The sequence below is a fragment of the Ranitomeya variabilis genome, chromosome 2 (assembly GCF_051348905.1).
Source record: "Ranitomeya variabilis isolate aRanVar5 chromosome 2, aRanVar5.hap1, whole genome shotgun sequence".
NCBI lineage: Eukaryota > Metazoa > Chordata > Amphibia > Anura > Dendrobatidae > Ranitomeya > Ranitomeya variabilis.
Genome location: NC_135233.1, coordinates 217,039,645 through 217,057,691, shown reverse-complemented (window position 1 = coordinate 217,057,691; position 18,047 = coordinate 217,039,645). Strand labels below are relative to the sequence as shown.

At 37.7% G+C, this 18,047-nt stretch overlaps 1 protein-coding gene and 1 long non-coding RNA gene across 3 annotated transcripts in view; one reads left to right on the top strand and one right to left on the bottom strand.

The window, feature by feature from the left end:
• Positions 1–1,746, top strand: part of LOC143804955 (uncharacterized) — a 38,043-nt gene extending 36,297 nt beyond the window's left edge. Inside the window, exon 4 of the long non-coding RNA XR_013221135.1 lies at positions 737–1,746. This is a non-coding gene — a long non-coding RNA (uncharacterized LOC143804955). The remainder of the gene's footprint in view (positions 1–736) is intronic.
• The window catches only part of LMX1B (LIM homeobox transcription factor 1 beta), a 174,572-nt gene that overhangs the window by 135,105 nt on the left and 21,420 nt on the right, over positions 1–18,047 (bottom strand). The window lies entirely within an intron of this gene.

Genomic DNA, 18,047 nt, shown 5'->3' with positions numbered 1-18,047 from the left:
ACCCAACCCTACATCCAGCCCTAACCTTAGCTCTTGCTATAGCCCTAGCCTTAAACCTAACCCTAACCATAACCATAGTTAGCTATATAAAAAATGGTGTACAAATGTAACATTTATTGTAATGTTAATGTTTGTTGTTTTGTTTTTTTGTTTTTTTACAGGGAACACTTTTTTTTTTAAATTTAGAGACAACTTACCAGCAGGTCTCGGTCTCTCCTCTCCAAAACTTACATGTGAGAGAAGAGGCAGAGAGTTGCAGGAGAGCACAGTGCAGTGAACAAGATTCTTTACTTCTCTGCCTCTAATCTCTGTTTACAGCCTATGCAGAGTGCAGCATTCAAGATGAGTTTGTCATCAGCTGATGCGCTCTGCATAGGCAGCAACCCAAACCTCAATTCATTATACTGAAAGGTTTATCATCTCGGTCACTGCCTATGCTCTTCAAGAAACTGATTGCTGTTACCTGGATGACAAAGAAGTCACTTCACTCATTCAACTTGATGACCATCAATCAGGAATTCGCTGTTCTAGAGCACTATCCGTCTTCATTGGGGGTCATTTACAGTGGGGGTGGAATTTTTTACCCTCATAAAACTTGGCAATCTGAGCAAAACAAGAACATGCATACAAGAACAAAACGCAGAGGGAATCTCACCCTCCATGATACCAGCGGATAGAAGACCAAATAATATTCACACTTGCCCTGATCTGAAACATCTGCATTATCTTTCTGTAGGTCACCCCTACGAGCAGCCTGAGCCTCTACAGTGTTTTCATTCCATCCTGTTTGATGCTCCACGGGGTCACAGACCGAACACAAATCAACTCAGTCTTAGTAGTCAGGAGAAGGGGCAGGGGTGAAACCCAATCTTAAAAATATTCAGTGTCTCCAAACAAGATCTCAGTTTTCCTTAAGACCTCCGTGACTTCCAGGAGGACAGAATATAAGTCTACATTAAGGTGGTGACCAAGATGACACAAAAAGCTACATGTACACAGCGCCTGCCATAAAAGGGAACGGGTCTTAGCTTCATAAGAAATCGGCAGAAATTAATAAACAAAAATTCTTGAACCCGATTATTGCATTTGTGCCCTTTTTGTACTCTTTGTAACTCCATTTTTACTTTTTTTCTGTAGTCTATTTTATATGTGTTTGTTGCTTTTTTCCCTATGTCCGCCATTGTGGAGGAAAAGGGGGTAGGCTTGATGTTTGCAGATGTTTTCGACCGATCATTTGTGACTTTTTTTTAAAAAAAAAAATGTACTTCAATCCTTCTACCCAGGTTTAATTTTGGTACAAATTTTGCAACGTTTTAGCAGCACATGCGAGTTTATGCTCAAAAAAATATAAAAAGGCACAAAAAACACAAAAATAACGCACATTTTTCTTTTGTTTTTTTGTGAAAAATTCATGACAGAGCCACATTTGCCATTTTGAGGAATTGAAAAAAGTAAAAAAGTAATGAAATACAAAATAGACAATTGACTTAAAAAAAAAAATAGAAAAGCATTCATTGAGCCACTTGAGTAAAAAAAAATCTACGGAATATTAACCATATCTATTTTATAAGCTCCTTATGCCAACTATGGCAATTTTAATATTTGGAAAGCCAAAACAAAATATTATCTTCAAAAATAAAATATTAGTAGAATCAAGGTGCTATGAAAGTTTATTATTGATGATACCAAGCTAGAACAATCAACTTTTAAGAGTTACTGATTGGTTCTCTGTACAGAATACTTATCTCTTGGCCAAATATCACTATTACTAACAGTGTCTCTAGTTCTGAAGGACCTGTCTTGTATTATGTGTAATACCTGATTTCTCCTATGGAGGCACTGCAGGGAAACTAAACTGCCTGTTTTCCCAGAAAACAATGCCAGTCTCAGCAGTAGGATACAGTTCTTTCTCAAGAGACTTTTCCAAAAGGTTAGGATTGACCAAAACAGAGAACTCCTTCTCTTTAGTGAGTTTATAAAAGAAGGGGAATAATATATGGAAATGGCGGCATGATATCAGTCAAAATTAATGGTCATGTTAACTGGTTCTGAGTCATGCTATGGAACTATGGTGGTAGTGGAACCACATAGATCCGATAAATGCAAAGTCACCATTGTTGGCCAAGAGTTGGCCTCCATGTCATGGTCACTCACTATCGAAATGAATCAGACATAGAATCGAACATGAATATATATTTTACCTCCCACGTGAGAACATAGATACGTATTAGACCCTAGCATGTCCATTAAAGTTGTAGACGTGTCATGGGAAGGTTCATATTCCATACCTGCTGCCATATGAATTCCTACAGACAATGATTGGGACGGCTAAAAAGAACGACAACTTTAATAGGACTCCGTTAGGCCCACCAAAGAGTTAAAATAAAATGTCAAAAAGGAGCAAGAAAAAGTACAAATGACCTGGAGTAAATACCTATTTTCACTATGGTCAGTGTTCCCGTACCATGGGCGTCAGTCTGAGACTTGATGGAGTTTTGGCTCGCGAATAACTCACAGCTCTAGGTTATGCCAGAGATTCCTGCTCAGCTGTTTAGATCTGGTCCAACCGCAAAGCTCACAATCCCAGCAGGTTTCTGGAGAGCAACATGAAAGTAATACTACAGTACGCGCCAAATCCTGTTTGTCTACAGCTCTTTGAGGTGGAACGCTTCAAGGACAAGTAGGGCTAAGTATCAAAGCAAACATCGCCGTTTCAGAGGATGGTGTATAATGGGGAGAAGTGGCTATAGCGAAGAATTTCAATCAAGGCTCTTCTCTGACAAAACATATCAATGTCAGTCATCAATACCCCAGAAAATTTTCACCCAGTTGCAAAAAAAAAATCTTTTTCATGTCTACAATCAACGCTAACTTACATGTACCGTAGAAGATAGGTTGACTTCATACTTTTCTCCATGGTCAGAGTAAGCCTACCTAGGGTTCCTTTTCTCTACAGGAGCTAACACTCTAGGAAGGAATGGGTCTAAGGCCAGCTACACAACCCAACTCTTCTCCAAGGAATGGTCAAAGAAAGAGGCAAACACTCTTGCATCTCGACCGTTTATTTGGGTCTCTATGCACCAGATCACAAAAACTGACTGTTTCGGTTACTCCAAGCCTCCTGAAAATAGGGACAAAAAAGGGGAGCATAACAGGAGATTTATGGTGCAAGAAGGACGGAGAGAATGAATGAGTAGGACTGCAATTTGGCCACCATGTACTGTAGGTTTTACTCTGAAACTTAGGATAAAACATTCTTTAGACTTTGCGTCTTGGATGATTTGTCTTGAGACAAGTACTCGCCGGCTTCTCCATGCCCTGCTTTCCGAGATTCTGTGTGTGGGTATGGAGAGACACCTGTCAGTCATGGGGATGGGTGCAGGGAGAAGCTTCAGTTACCGGCTTCAGACTAGTCATCCAAGACTCATGGTCCCGGTTTGGCTCTTTGATGTATGTTTTCTATGAAATGCCGTAGCGTAAAACCTACATAGCTGCAATAATGCAACAAGTGTGATTCCTGATTCCTGAATCATGGGCAGTATGAATCTACTGTCAGGTTTCTTTTTAAAGGGTTGTTCAGGATTAAAAAAAACATGGATGACTTCTTCCAAAACCAGTAGAAGGCAGCCATGCTTTTCTAACTATGGACAACCCCTTAAAGAAAAGGCTGAAATACACATGACCAAAGTGAACATTTAGTATGTGGGATGTCTAAGGTTGTCTGAGATACCCACCTGATATGAGCCCCAATTTATCTCCTCGACGTCATGTCTTGGGCAGAAGAATCAATGCTAGAACGTGACCTCTGGGTCTAATCCACATGAGCTCCTTGTTCCCCTGGCTGCTGATTTTATTTAAGTCATGCCTGCCTTTCATTTTTTTCAGTTATAAAAGCAGATGAGGATAATATTTGCCATAACCTCACATTTATGCTGAGAAACAGACGCTCCGTTTCTTTTTTCTTGTGGGACTTCGGAGTCATGGGAAAGTGAAGGCCTCATTAGCCCGATGGGGTCTGGATACTGTAAGCGAAATGGTTAATGTTGTATCTAAAGTATATTTGCTCTTCTCTTGGAGGACAACCAATAAGCAGACATTGCGCACACTTGTATATATAATGAGATTTTCTTTAGTGTGTGTTTGTCCTTAACATACTCCCAAATCGTTTCCTCTAGTAAATAAAACTCCCCAGGCAAAAAAAAACACATCAAATTCAGGTTACTGCGGAGAAGAATATCTACTTGTAGATCGGTGCCAAGAGAAATGCACCATTGTATATATATATGGAAATATAATATGATTCAAGAGAATTTTCCATTATTTTGGACAGTGGTTTAATGGATACATCTCTTTTTGGGTAATAGCCAATGGGGTCACCATTCCACTTAACGTAGATATTGTCACCCAGGTTTCCTGCAATACAGTCACATAGAACCTGATCCCTTAGTAACTTGGCCACTTTGCCATTCAGGTATCTTGAAAAGCCATTTTCAGGACAGGTTTGAGGAGATGACAAACTAGGCAATTGCTCAAGGCCCCCATTTCCTAGGGGGCACTGATAGCTAGAACCACAGGATTAAACTAAATCACCCAGGATTATTTATCAGAATAGGATTATACAGTTTTGTAATAAGTTGTACTATCATAGAGGAACTATACGGCAATATTATTTTGGCTCTTTAGAAAGGTCCTGTCAGCAGATCAAACATGGACAATTTTGCTCTTATTATTTAATTCTTGCTGTTCCCCTGAGTATTCTAATTTTTTGTTTTGTCAAAATCCGCCATACAGTTCCAGAGATATGAAGTTTTTTCTTTAGTGATGCCTATTAAGGTTTTTACTAAGGGGCGTGACTAAAAGGTTCAAAGACACGCCCCTGAGGAACCTGTGAGACACCTTCCTTTTGAAAACCATAGAAATTAGCACTAAAAGAAAAGGCCCATATTATGGGAACTGAATGGCAGATTTTTTTTTTTTTAAAAAAGTGATTATTCACAGTAACAGCAGGCATAAAAAAAAGAAGAACGAACAAGAATTGGCCATTTTAGACTTCATGACACATTGCGGGAGTATTATTTGGATCATCCATAGAGGTGTTATATAGCGGATTACAGATATACTGTGATCTCACAAAAAAATAGTTTTTAAAAGATAAGTGTTTGTTGTCATATCCCCATCTTCTATAGCTTAAAACTGATCATTGATATTTAAACATTGATCTGACTAGTATGTTATTGCAATAGCTGGAGACAGGGTGTTAGCAGTGTTGGACTGGAGTACCAAGGGCCCACCAGTAACCAGCTGCGGGGCCCCACTTTTTTAACTACATGCAAATGTGGCATTATCCTCAATCACAAATTTATATAACAATGAACTGGGTAGATTATGAAATGTATAAGATGCCGCCATTGTCTGTACATAGTGATACAAGTATACTGTGGCCAGTGCTGCTCATATCAGAGGATGGTGGCCCACCGGAGGATTCTCCTGCTCTCCGGTGAGCCAGTCCAAGCATATTTTCTCCAACATGAAAAGAAATTTCCTTCCAGAAAGAACATTCAGATTGTAATCCACTTGCAGAAGTGGCAGCACCTCCGGGGAACACTGGTTGGGTGTGCTGCTTTGAGCAGTTGCTAATTAAGCAATTGTCTATATATAGTTTATGGTTGTACCTATATACTGCCATTGGAACTGAAAATACGCAATGTACCTGAGTGATAAGATTACTTGCCGGTTATCGGAAAACTACAAAATGTGAACGACAAGTACAGTGTGTTACAATTTATGCAAATAATCTCCCGCAACCAGTAAGACGTGCCCGGAGCAAAAAAGGAATTGCTCAAACTACAGTCACACAAGTGACCCAATTTACTACTTCTACTGTAATTCCTGTAGATAGCAATATTAACTCTCGCCGCACTGCACAGCTGATATCTCAGTACCGAGCCCAATGTACCTGCAGAACTAGGTGAGACCTCCCTGGTAGAAAGCCTTGGGGTAATTCCAGGGAGAAGAGGAAAGAGACCAAATGCTGATCCTCCCTCTGCCCCAATTAGTGCAGATTTAACACATACTCAACCCCTAATATTCTGGGAAAAAACAGCAGAAAAGGTATCAGAATACGGAGTCATGGGGGTGGTGCAAAGGTGTAAAGTAGGTGTAGCATCCACTACCCTGGGAGTCAAAGGGGATGTCCTGCCCATGACACTTTAAAGCTTTTGTCTTTTAAAGGGTGTATGTCAGCAAGTTTTTGCTATCCCATCTGAGAGAGCAGCATGATATAAGGGCAGGAATCCTGATTCCAGCGATATATCACTTACTGGGCTGCTTGTTTCAGTTTTGATAAAATCAGTTTTATCTGCTGCATATCAACCAGTTCTCTGAAGGCTGAGCTCTCTGTAGCACCGCCCTCATCACTGATTGGCAGCTTTTTGCAGAAAACAGCCAATCAGTGGTGGGGTGTGTGGTTGGACTACTTGGCAGCAGTTTTACTAGTCCTCTAGTGATATTCTCCTGCTGATAAAGCAGTAATTTTAATCAAAACTACGGAAAGCAGCCCGGTAAGTGACACATAACTGAAATCAGTGTCTCTGCCCCTAGATTATGCTGTTCTCAGATTAGGTGGCAAAAATGTGGTAACAGATTCTATTTAAAGGGGAAAAGTGTTCAAATTAGGCATTATATGCATAATGATGCCAATCACATTAGATGGTTTACAATTTATTTTTCTAACTAATATCCTGGGCTACATAAAACATGGCCGGATGGATGAACAGAGCCTCTGCAGAACTGCTGAAAAACAGCATTGAATTCCCATTCCTTTACCAGGGTCTACTCAAGGTCAAAGAAGCCACCTATGCAAAATACTAGAAGTCAGAAAAATGAGTGTCCTACAGAGGAAGAGTAGTGGTTGGCAACAGCCGGTGGGTGTTCGTGAGCCACAGTTATACAGTCAGACACCGACTTGCCTCCTAATATTTGCCCTATGCAAGATCATTTTCTTTTGTTTTGCAAGATAGTGAATTTGCATACTGCTATCCCATATTGCTAATGAGTCCCACACTCCATAAGTCACTCCCTAAGGTTCTAAGAATTTACAAATGTTGCAAACCTGACAAGATATGTTCAGCTAATATCAAATCTTATAGAAAATACTAAATTTTCAACAGGAATAGACATTTCTTAAAGGGAGTTTGTCAGTAGGATCAGCCCTCCTAAGTCATCTATACGGGCATGTAGATCATAGGAAGCAGAATAAAATGACACCTTGATATCTGTGATCCGATGTCTTATTCCAGAGAAATCCACATTTTTCTTATTAATAAGCTGTTAAGATCTATTGGTGGGACATAGATCTCCCTGAGAATCTGCCTCCTTTTAAATAAAAGGAGCATTACAAGTGTGAGACATGTAGATCAGGATAGCAGACTGTCAGTCATTACATGTCTCACACTGGTAACGCCTCTTTTCATTTACAATAACCTCTGGAGGCAGATTCTCAGGGAGATCCATGTCCGACCCATAGATCTTAACAGCACATATTAAGAAAAATGTGGATTTCTCTGGAATAAGATATCAGATCGCAGATATCAAGGTATCATTTTATTCCGCTTTCTATGAACTACATGCCCATATAGATGAGTTAAGAGGGTGGATCCTGCTGACCTTTAATCTTTCCATAAAAGAAAGAAATAAGTGTATAAGTAGTAGAGCTAAGTTTGACACTTAAAGAGTAACCATCGTTTTGATTTTGTTTCTATAAATCAAAAGTACATGTGAAAATAAGACACTCATTAGAGAAATCCGCTTATTTCTCCTCCTGGACTGATCTTTTTATTCTCAAAATTCTTAATTCACAGGTGAAATCTGGAATCGGTTAATTTTTTTTGTGACAGATAGGAGATGACAGTTGGTGCTCATAAAGTTCTATGGAGAACTAACTATCTGTGCCTGTCTTTAGCTCCTCCCTCTTCCATAGAATTTTACAAGCACCAACTGTCCTCTCCAATCTCAGAATTGGGAAAAAAAAATCCATTTTCCCTGAATACAGATTTTACCCCTGAACTAAGAGTGAAAGATCCGTCCAGGAAGAGAAAAAAAAACGGAAGATTCTGATAAGATATATTATAGAGTTGAACCTAAAAGTTCAACGTTCATAAACGTTGAAAAACAGACTTTCCCCGATGTTCGGAATTCCGGGGAAAGTTCATGAGAGAAAATTTTGGGGTTCAAAAATCAGAGTCCTAATTGTTTTCAATGGGGTTCGAGTTCTGGAACCCAAACTAAAAACTTTGGAATAAAGTTCTGGTCGGGTCCCTGAACTTGAACTTCCACACGTATGCTCATCCTTAATTCTAAAATTGCTTCGTTTCACGTGTTCTATTTATTTATTAAACAAAAATGAAAACTGTGGATACTTTTTAATCTTTGTTGTATCTTTTTATTTGTCGTGATTCGGATATCACGACAATGGAATAAACTCACAAAATATCCAGCGGATGTGATAGAGCGCAGATTTCTATTTGTGTATCCTTGGCGTGATAGGCAACGGACGCACATAGGGGCATGCTGAGTGACTTAGCCCAGATCAGAAGGACCAAGACAGCAGGGACAGCGCCAGTAGGTGCCATCCCAGGAGCCTTTCTTCTCCACGCTTGACATGAATAAAAGGGATTAGGACGGTATGTTTCCGCTAGCTCTCTCCGCAGGACAATAGGCTCCGAGGTTTAGTGTCACACTCTCTGATACAAGTACAGCAGGCTGTCAATCAGATTTCATCAAGACACTTGTGTCACTTCCATAATCTTATTAGCGGATAAAAACAGGCAAATCCTTCCTAGAATAGAACGTTACATTTAATAGCTCACACGATTCCTTTAATCCCTCTGGTCATCAGGCCATGTAGCCCGTCCGGAGGAATTTACCATTTAAAAAAAAAAAAAAAAAATGGCTTGTAGGTTTGGGTTGTAAATGACATGGGAATTCGGGAAACACAATTCTTAACTCCAGCAAAATCTTTAACCAACTTTATTGCAAACTGCATTTAATGGTCCATTGGCCCCGTAACAATGTGTCGCTGTGTACGGCTAAAAATCCCATTGCTTACGGAAGACGGGAGATGGATCGCCAGACTTCATGAATTTCACTTCCGGAGACAGGTCTCATTTTAAAGTTGTTTACTTTTCAAAAACTTTTTTTTTTCTATTTTTTTTTTATTTTATTTTATTTAATTTTATTTTTTATTCAATATTTACAATTTCTCCCCCACACCTCCCAAAAAAAAAAAAAAAAATTCCTTCTAGTCTTCTGCCTATTTTTCTTTCTCCTGCAGAAATTCATATGTTCCCATGCTCTTCCATGGTGAGTATACAAATATTTGGTTGTTGCTTGTTTGTTTGTTTTGTTTCATGTACTGTCAACAAATTCAGACTTTTTTTTTTTTTTTTTTAATGTTTTACTAAACTAGAATTTTAGAAACATGTTGGAATTTTAGGGAGAATTAAAAAAAAGTTGAAAGATATATTTTTTTTAACTAAAATATATTTTTAGAAATATTGGGGAGAATTAAACAAAAAGTTGAAAACATTTATTTTATTTATTTAAATTTTTTTTTAACTAAAACAGATTTTTAGAAATAGTTGGGAATTTGTGGGAGAATTAAAAAAAAAGTTTAAAAACATTCTGAAAAAAAAAATTTTCAATTTTGCATTACGAGATATTTTTTTAGAAATATTGAGAAGCACCATGTTCATGTTTAAAGCAAAGTTACTCCAAAGTTCATCCAAGGTGATACACAACCAAGGTCAGTTGGGATTCTTATCTGTCACGGATCTACAAAATCTTATATACTGATCTAATGGTATTGTATAACAAGTAATTTACAAAATCTATAAATAATGGAACACTGACACAAACTCGTAACCCTAGAGTTAAGAGAGTTGAAACAGATAGGGATTGTCTACCCTTTTAAGTTCTCTTTTTTTAAGTAAATGTATGCATTTTTGTCTGAAAATAATTTTTGCAATTGGGTTTCATTAAAAATTTTGCACCGTTTGACTTTCATTGGCTCTTTGTTTCCCGCCACATTCAACCTTGATGTGGTCTTTGGTCATAAATCAGCTGAGAGGAGTTGAGAAAACAGAGCTAAGAGTTATAAACTCCCATTGTTCCATCAGAACCAGCTCGCTGACAGATTCTCAATTAACCCATTTTGTAGCAAGCACAAGACAGCGCAATACAGAGGTGGTAAAAAGCAAACGGTTCAAAATTTTTACCGAAACCCAATTGCAAAAATTATTTTTAGCCTAAAATACTTGTATTGAAGTAAGAAACAAATACATTGCTCCTACAGGTAGACAACCCCTTTAAGATATTATTTAAAGACCTTCACGGAGTTGGCAAACGGTTTACATAATTGACCTTTTGAGAGACCAAGAGAGACAAATTATAAATATTTATTGGAAATATTATTGTAAAATATGGATTGATTTCTAGTTTGCAGTTATTATTTGTGTCTAGATTCAGGGTAAATGGATGGAAGGAGGGGACTTAATGTATAGGATTTAGGGCTAGGGGGTAGCGAGAGAGAGAGAGCTGTCTGGATATTTCCTATAGGCCTCATAAAATGTGTTTTTCATTTTTTGTGTGTACGTTTTAGGGGCAATGTTTCTTAGTTAATAGCGATGAGTGATTGTTCCGGGATAAAGTGTTATCTGAGCATGCTTGGCAGCTAACCGAGTGTCTTCGGTGTGCTCAAAAAATATGTTGGAGACCCAGCGGCTGTTCGACAGCCACAACACATGCAGGGATTGCCTAACAAACAGGAAATCCCCGCATGTGTTGCGGATGTCGAACAGACGCAACACAAGCAACGAGAAGCTAATGTCAACAGTCTCCATATTTATTACATACTAGATGGTGGCCCGATTCTAACGCATCGGGTATTCTAGAAGCGGGGTTTAAATTACGCACCAATATCGCTGATTATAGTAACTAAACAAAACAAGAAATCTAATATATAAAGCTGTGTGGCTGTTTATATATATATATATACAGTGGGGCAAAAAAGTATTTAGTCAGTCAGCAATAGTGCAAGTTCCACCACTTAAAAAGATGAGAGGCGTCTGTAATTTACATCATAGGTAGACCTCAACTATGGGAGACAAACTGAGAAAAAAAAATCCAGAAAATCACATTGTCTGTTTTTTTATCATTTTATTTGCATATTATGGTGGCAAATAAGTATTTGGTCAGAAACAAAATTTCATCTCAATACTTTGTAATACATCCTTTGTTGGCAATGACAGAGGTCAAACGTTTTCTGTAAGTCTTCACAAGGTTGCCACACACTGTTGTTGGTATGTTGGCCCATTCCTCCATGCAGATCTCCTCTAGAGCAGTGATGTTTTTGGCTTTTCGCTTGGCAACACGGACTTTCAACTCCCTCCAAAGGTTTTCTATAGGGTTGAGATCTGGAGACTGGCTAGGCCACTCCAGGACCTTGAAATGCTTCTTACGAAGCCACTCCTTCGTTGCCCTGGCGGTGTGCTTTGGATCATTGTCATGTTGAAAGACCCAGCCACGTTTCATCTTCAATGCCCTTGCTGATGGAAGGAGGTTTGCACTCAAAATCTCACGATACATGGCCCCATTCATTCTTTCATGTACCCAGATCAGTCGTCCTGGCCCCTTTGCAGAGAAACAGCCCCAAAGCATAATGTTTCCACCACCATGCTTTACAGTAGGTATGGTGTTTGATGGATGCAACTCAGTATTCTTTTTCCTCCAAACACGACAAGTTGTGTTTCTACCAAACAGTTCCAGTTTGGTTTCATCAGACCATAGGACATTCTCCCAAAACTCCTCTGGATCATCCAAATGCTCTCTAGCAAACTTCAGACGGGCCCGGACATGTACTGGCTTAAGCAGTGGGACACGTCTGGCACTGCAGGATCTGAGTCCATGGTGGCGTAGTGTGTTACTTATGGTAGGCCTTGTTACATTGGTCCCAGCTCTCTGCAGTTCATTCACTAGGTCCCCCCGCGTGGTTCTGGGATTTTTGCTCACCGTTCTTGTGATCATTCTGACCCCACGGGGTGGGATTTTGCGTGGAGCCCCAGATCGAGGGAGATTATCAGTGGTCTTGAATGTCTTCCATTTTCTAATTATTGCTCCCACTGTTGATTTCTTCACTCCAATCTGGTTGGCTATTGCAGATTCAGTCTTCCCAGCCTGGTGCAGGGCTACAATTTTGTTTCTGGTGTCCTTTGACAGCTCTTTGGTCTTCACCATAGTGGAGTTTGGAGTCAGACTGTTTGAGGGTGTGCACAGGTGTCTTTTTATACTGATAACAAGTTTAAACAGGTGCCATTACTACAGGTAATGAGTGGAGGAAAGAGGATACTCTTAAAGAAGAAGTTACAGGTCTGTGAGAGCCAGAAATCTTGATTGTTTGTTTCTGACCAAATACTTATTTTCCACCATAATATGCAAATAAAATGATAAAAAAACAGACAATGTGATTTTCTGGATTTTTTTTTCTCAGTTTGTCTCCCATAGTTGAGGTCTACCTATGATGTAAATTACAGACGCCTCTCATCTTTTTAAGTGGTGGAACTTGCACTATTGCTGACTGACTAAATACTTTTTTGCCCCACTGTATATATATCCATCCATCCGGGATTGGCACCTGCACCGTCACCTGCACAGCCACAAAATTTTGCACAGTCACACGTCTGGACCCTGAGAGCGTCTTAGGCTATGTTGTGAGGCGAAATTTTAACCCCGCGTGTTCCAATTCACAAAAAAAATTTGCCCCTATCTACCTTAAGGGTAAGGGTTGGAGGCAAATTGACAGCTGCCAGATGTGAACAAGGGGGACTTAAAGAACAAGAGCGATGCCGCCAAAGAGTATATACCGTACAGTTGCTAAGGTGAGGCCCCGACATGGGATACTCACCACACACGGGGATATGAACACACACACAAAATGCGCCACACACTACCACGTGCTTGAACACATATACCACCCTCAGCACACATTTCACCACACATACACCAACCTCGCCACATAAAAGTAGAAACACAAAAGTCGCTGCTCAAAACTCGCCACATGCAAAACTCGCCACACGTGCAAAACTCACCTCATGGAAAACTCGCCACACGCAAAACTTGCACACGCGGAAAAATTGCCACATGCACAAAAGTTGCAACACATGCAAAAGTTGCCTCACACAAAACTTGCACATACTCAAAAGGCACCACACATAAAACTCGCCATGCGCAAAACTCGCCATGCGCAAAACTTGCTGCACACAACTTGCTACACTAACCTGTCACATGCAACTCGACACACAAAAAGTTGCTACACGCATGTCGCCACACAACTCATCTCACACAAGTCGCTACATGCATGTCGCCACACACAACTCAACACACACAATGTGACACATGAAACTCGCCCTAAAACACACACAAGTCTGGTATTATCCTTCAAAAATAAAAATCTGATTAATAAGCGGACAAACTACAAGAGCAACAAATGTACCATATAGGAAATACGGCAGCTGTCATTCACATGACCTGTCTATTATGTGTATGTGTGAGCTAATATATACTGCCAGGGGGTGGGCTTACTGTTGGCTGGGGATTTATCAGGCTGCCAATAGCAACCAATCACAGCCAGGCTTCTATTTTGCTACAGTTAATTAATCTGAGCTCTGATTGGTTAATATAGGCAACAAAGGACATTCTCAGTATAACAAAGCTTGTTATTAATAAAATTATACTGATATTTTTTCTTGTAATATCTAAAAAATATATAGTTAAACCATATCCAAATAATTTTATATATTGTTAACAGTTTCTGCATTCATTCAAATATTAATAAGTCTAGAAAAAAATAAAATAAAACATTTAAAAAAAAAAACAAACTATATTTAAAGAAGGAAATATATAGAGAAACTATACATTAAAAAAAATGAGATTATATCTAAAATATATCTTAAATAATATACTAAAAAAAAAAATCGGAGTTGATAATAATAGTTTTATTTTATATAGTGGCAACATATTCCATATTTCAACTTTTCAACTCAAGATTTTTTTTTTTTTGTATATTTTTTTGCAATATATTTTATTGACTATACTATATTCAAAAATATTTATTTAATACAATATATATTTTTATATATATATATATATATATTTTTATATATATATATATATATATATATATATATATATATATATATATATATATATATATATATATATATATACACACACACATACATACACACATGTTACAACTCGTTTTTGTTTTTTTTATATTTTATGTATATATTTTTGCACACATATACATACACACATATATTGCTTTACAAACACGATCGTGATGGTCCCCATTGAGGCTCGTAATGAATAATGTATATTAGTTTATCACACTCAGATTTTTTTTTTTCTTTTGAGTATTTTTCATGGATCCCAGGAAAAGTGGAAAAGTATTGCTTCAGAAGGGTGGTGAAATATATAGATATATACATTATGAGCCTCTATGGGGACTGTGACGATGATGTTTGTAAAGATATATATATATACTGTATATATATAATTTTTTTTTTTTTTCTCCACCATTATACACTCTAGAACAATACTTTTCCTAGGAACCTTCAAGATCCTAATTAGATGTGCAGGCGTTAATTTTAAAACCAACAAAGTTAAAGAAAAGAGGAAGAAATAGGATCTAATGAAAAAGAATATTTGCCTCCCTTGGTGTGTGTGTGTGTGTGTGTGTGTGAGAAGGACGAGGAAATGCTGTCAGGCTCCAACTAGAACGTTAAATTCTGGCCATTGATGGCACACCACGTCTCTTATAAACAGTTAATCCCAGGAGCAGGGGGTACTAAAAGCAAACACACAAGCCAACACTTCTCAATCATGTGACACCTTCCCGGCACATTCTGAAACACAAACTTTTCATGTGAGCGGAGATAGATTCTTTTCACAAATCTGAGGTCAGATTTTCACTTTAAAAAAGAAAAAAACAAGATTATTCACAAATAAACATTTAGGAACCAAAGAGAAGTAAAAAGGCCCCATGAGCCATGAGGGAAAGCAGGGAAGGCCCCGGTGTTTGTACTGGCATCGGACACCACAAGCCGTTTATGAAATTCATATCAGACAGAGGCGTGATGAAATGTCAGACCATCGCTACTCCACTTCCTCGGGCTTCCTGCGTTAGGTTCTCAAAATGCTTTACTTTCTGTGAAACACGGCAGTAAAAAAAAACAAAACAAAAAAAACCGACCTCGTGCCATGGCGTTTCATTGGCGGATGGGAAAGTGCAGGTTCCCCTCTGCGCGCTCCGGGACCCGTGTACTAACTCCGCTCATTTTCTTGTGTCAACAGACATTCTTTTATGTAGGAAATGTGTTATTGGGCGAGCAGCTCACAGGTATGACATTTTGGTGACTTAACAATACTGGCTAAGCTATTTCACCGTTATATTAAAAAATATTTTTTTTTTTCTGTTATTCCATTTTTATATACACGTTTAGATTTTTTGTATTATTATGTATATTATTTATCAATATTGAATCTAAAATAAATATCTTCTATTTCAAACTACAGTATGGGAAAATTAATCTTGGCTTAAACATTGGCAATTAGCATTTGTACTTTAGATACAGTATAATGAATATATATATATATATATATATATATATATATATATATTCCTTGTAATATATAATATAAATATGTTATGGATAGAATATTTATATATATATATATATATATATATATATATATATATATATATATATATATTTATATTTATATTTATTTTTATTTATTTTTTTTTCATTCTATGTGCATAAATTATTACCTTTAAGAATACATATATTTATAATCCGCACATGAAGGTATTGAAAAAATGAATAAGGTGGTGTCACGGGTGAAGGCATACAGGTGGAGCAGACTTTTTTGCATTTGTTTAGAGGATGGCTAAATGTGTTGTAGGTGAAAACAATCTTCCTGTTTGATGTTGAATATTGTAAACTAAACGTCACAAAACTTTTGGCGCTGCCTGTGTAACTATACAAAATTAAGGGAAGTGGGCACCACCCAAGCAAACAAAATACTGGGATCAGCCTTGTGCATACAGAAATATTCATAGAGCAGGACAAGAGAAAAGAGGTATGCGAAAACAGTAATCACCAAAAAATATAAAAAATGTTATTACAACGTCATGGACAGCATATGAGAAAACAAATTAAAAAACATTTAAAAGAAAAAACAACTATGGCCTACATGTATTTTGCTGCCGTATCTCAGTACTCATGTATATATAGACATTTGAGGACCCAGTGCACCATATATTGTGTGCTTATGTGACATTTACATCTGAATATTTTTTTTTTACATACTCTACTATTTGGCACTATTGCACTTTTTTGGCTGTTTACATGCTCTGCCCCCTTATTTGATATATGTCCTACCATCCATTCCTGGGAGCCTTAATAGGCATATCATAGGCTGTTTTCGGTGTGTGGTTCTTGTAGGCCATAGTAGTTTTTTCTTTTAAATGATTTTAATTTGTTTTCTCATATGCGGTCCATGATGTTGTAGTAAAATTGTGTATATTTTTGGGGGTTTATTTTTTTTTTTGCTATTTTTGCATACCTCTTTTCTCTTGTCCTTCTTTACGCTTGTGTAACTATATGGAAACATATTTTTACCTTGATTTTCTCTGGGTTTTAATTTAAAGAATTGTTGTAGGATGCCGTAAAGAAAATAAAAGAAAGATGAAAGTTACAAAAAGCTAAATATATATATATATATATATATATATATATATATATATGTATATATACACACAGACAATAAAAATTACACTGATATTTTTTCTGTTTTAGTAGGATTTTTTTTTTTTTTCAAAACATTATTCCAAAGAACCTTAATTCCACAGTGGTTCTTGCACATCACAGTGGCCATGATGATATACACATTGCATTGGAGATTAAACAAAGGAAAATATAGTGCATCAATCATATGACAGAAAAATGAAGAAAATCTGTCAACTTCTACAACAACCGATACTGAGTTTACAAAAATTCACTTTTTTTGCCTCGAAGTTGTCTCTTCTGAGAGGAAGAGGACTAGAACTCTAGAGCTGCCGCTTCCATTAGGTAGTACTACAATTCTAGTCCTCTTCCTCTCAGAAGAGACAATTTGCATATTTAATTTCCCAGAAGAGCATGCATGACCTATAAGTCTCCTCACTCTGACATGCCAGGTTTGGCTTGCCACTCTCCACAAGGAGATACCTGACCCCACATTTTTTTCTAAAAATGGCATAATCTAAAATTCATTGAGAACATTTTGCCGAAATCACATGTGACACACAGATTATACTATCTCGAAAGGAGAACCAATATATTATGCAGCATGTGTGTCGGGGATGACAATGTTGTACTGGGACCTGGCTGCCATGGCAACCAGAAGCGATGTGATATATGGAATGTTGAAGAGAACCTCTTTTTTTCACTATATTGTATAAATGTATTGTATAAACATCTGTCATCTTGACAGCTCGGACACATTGTCTTTTAGGCACCTTACATATTGAATTAAAATTATCTGTTGCATTATACTGAAATTACCGTACCCATTTACACTGCAGACAATAAGACGCACTTAAAGAAACACTCCGGGCAAAACTAAAGCACTGGGGCAGATTTATGAAAACCATCCAATCACAGTGCAGCTTTCATCTTACTAGAGCTGTGTAACAAATGAATGCTGAGCTCTGATTGGTTGCTGGTTCATAGTAAGTCCATGGGACTATATAAGGTATATTACATCTATAGGAGTATATGAAGTCATGGATCTTACATCGGTGCACATACAACAGGTTATTGCAATGTTCATATTAAAGATAGTATTGCTAGATGTAGGTGGCCACTTTAAAGCCGTTCATCCGTTCTGTGGACAGAAGCTGAGCAGAATGATATCGGTTTTATAGGAAAAGATTCAGTATAACTTGA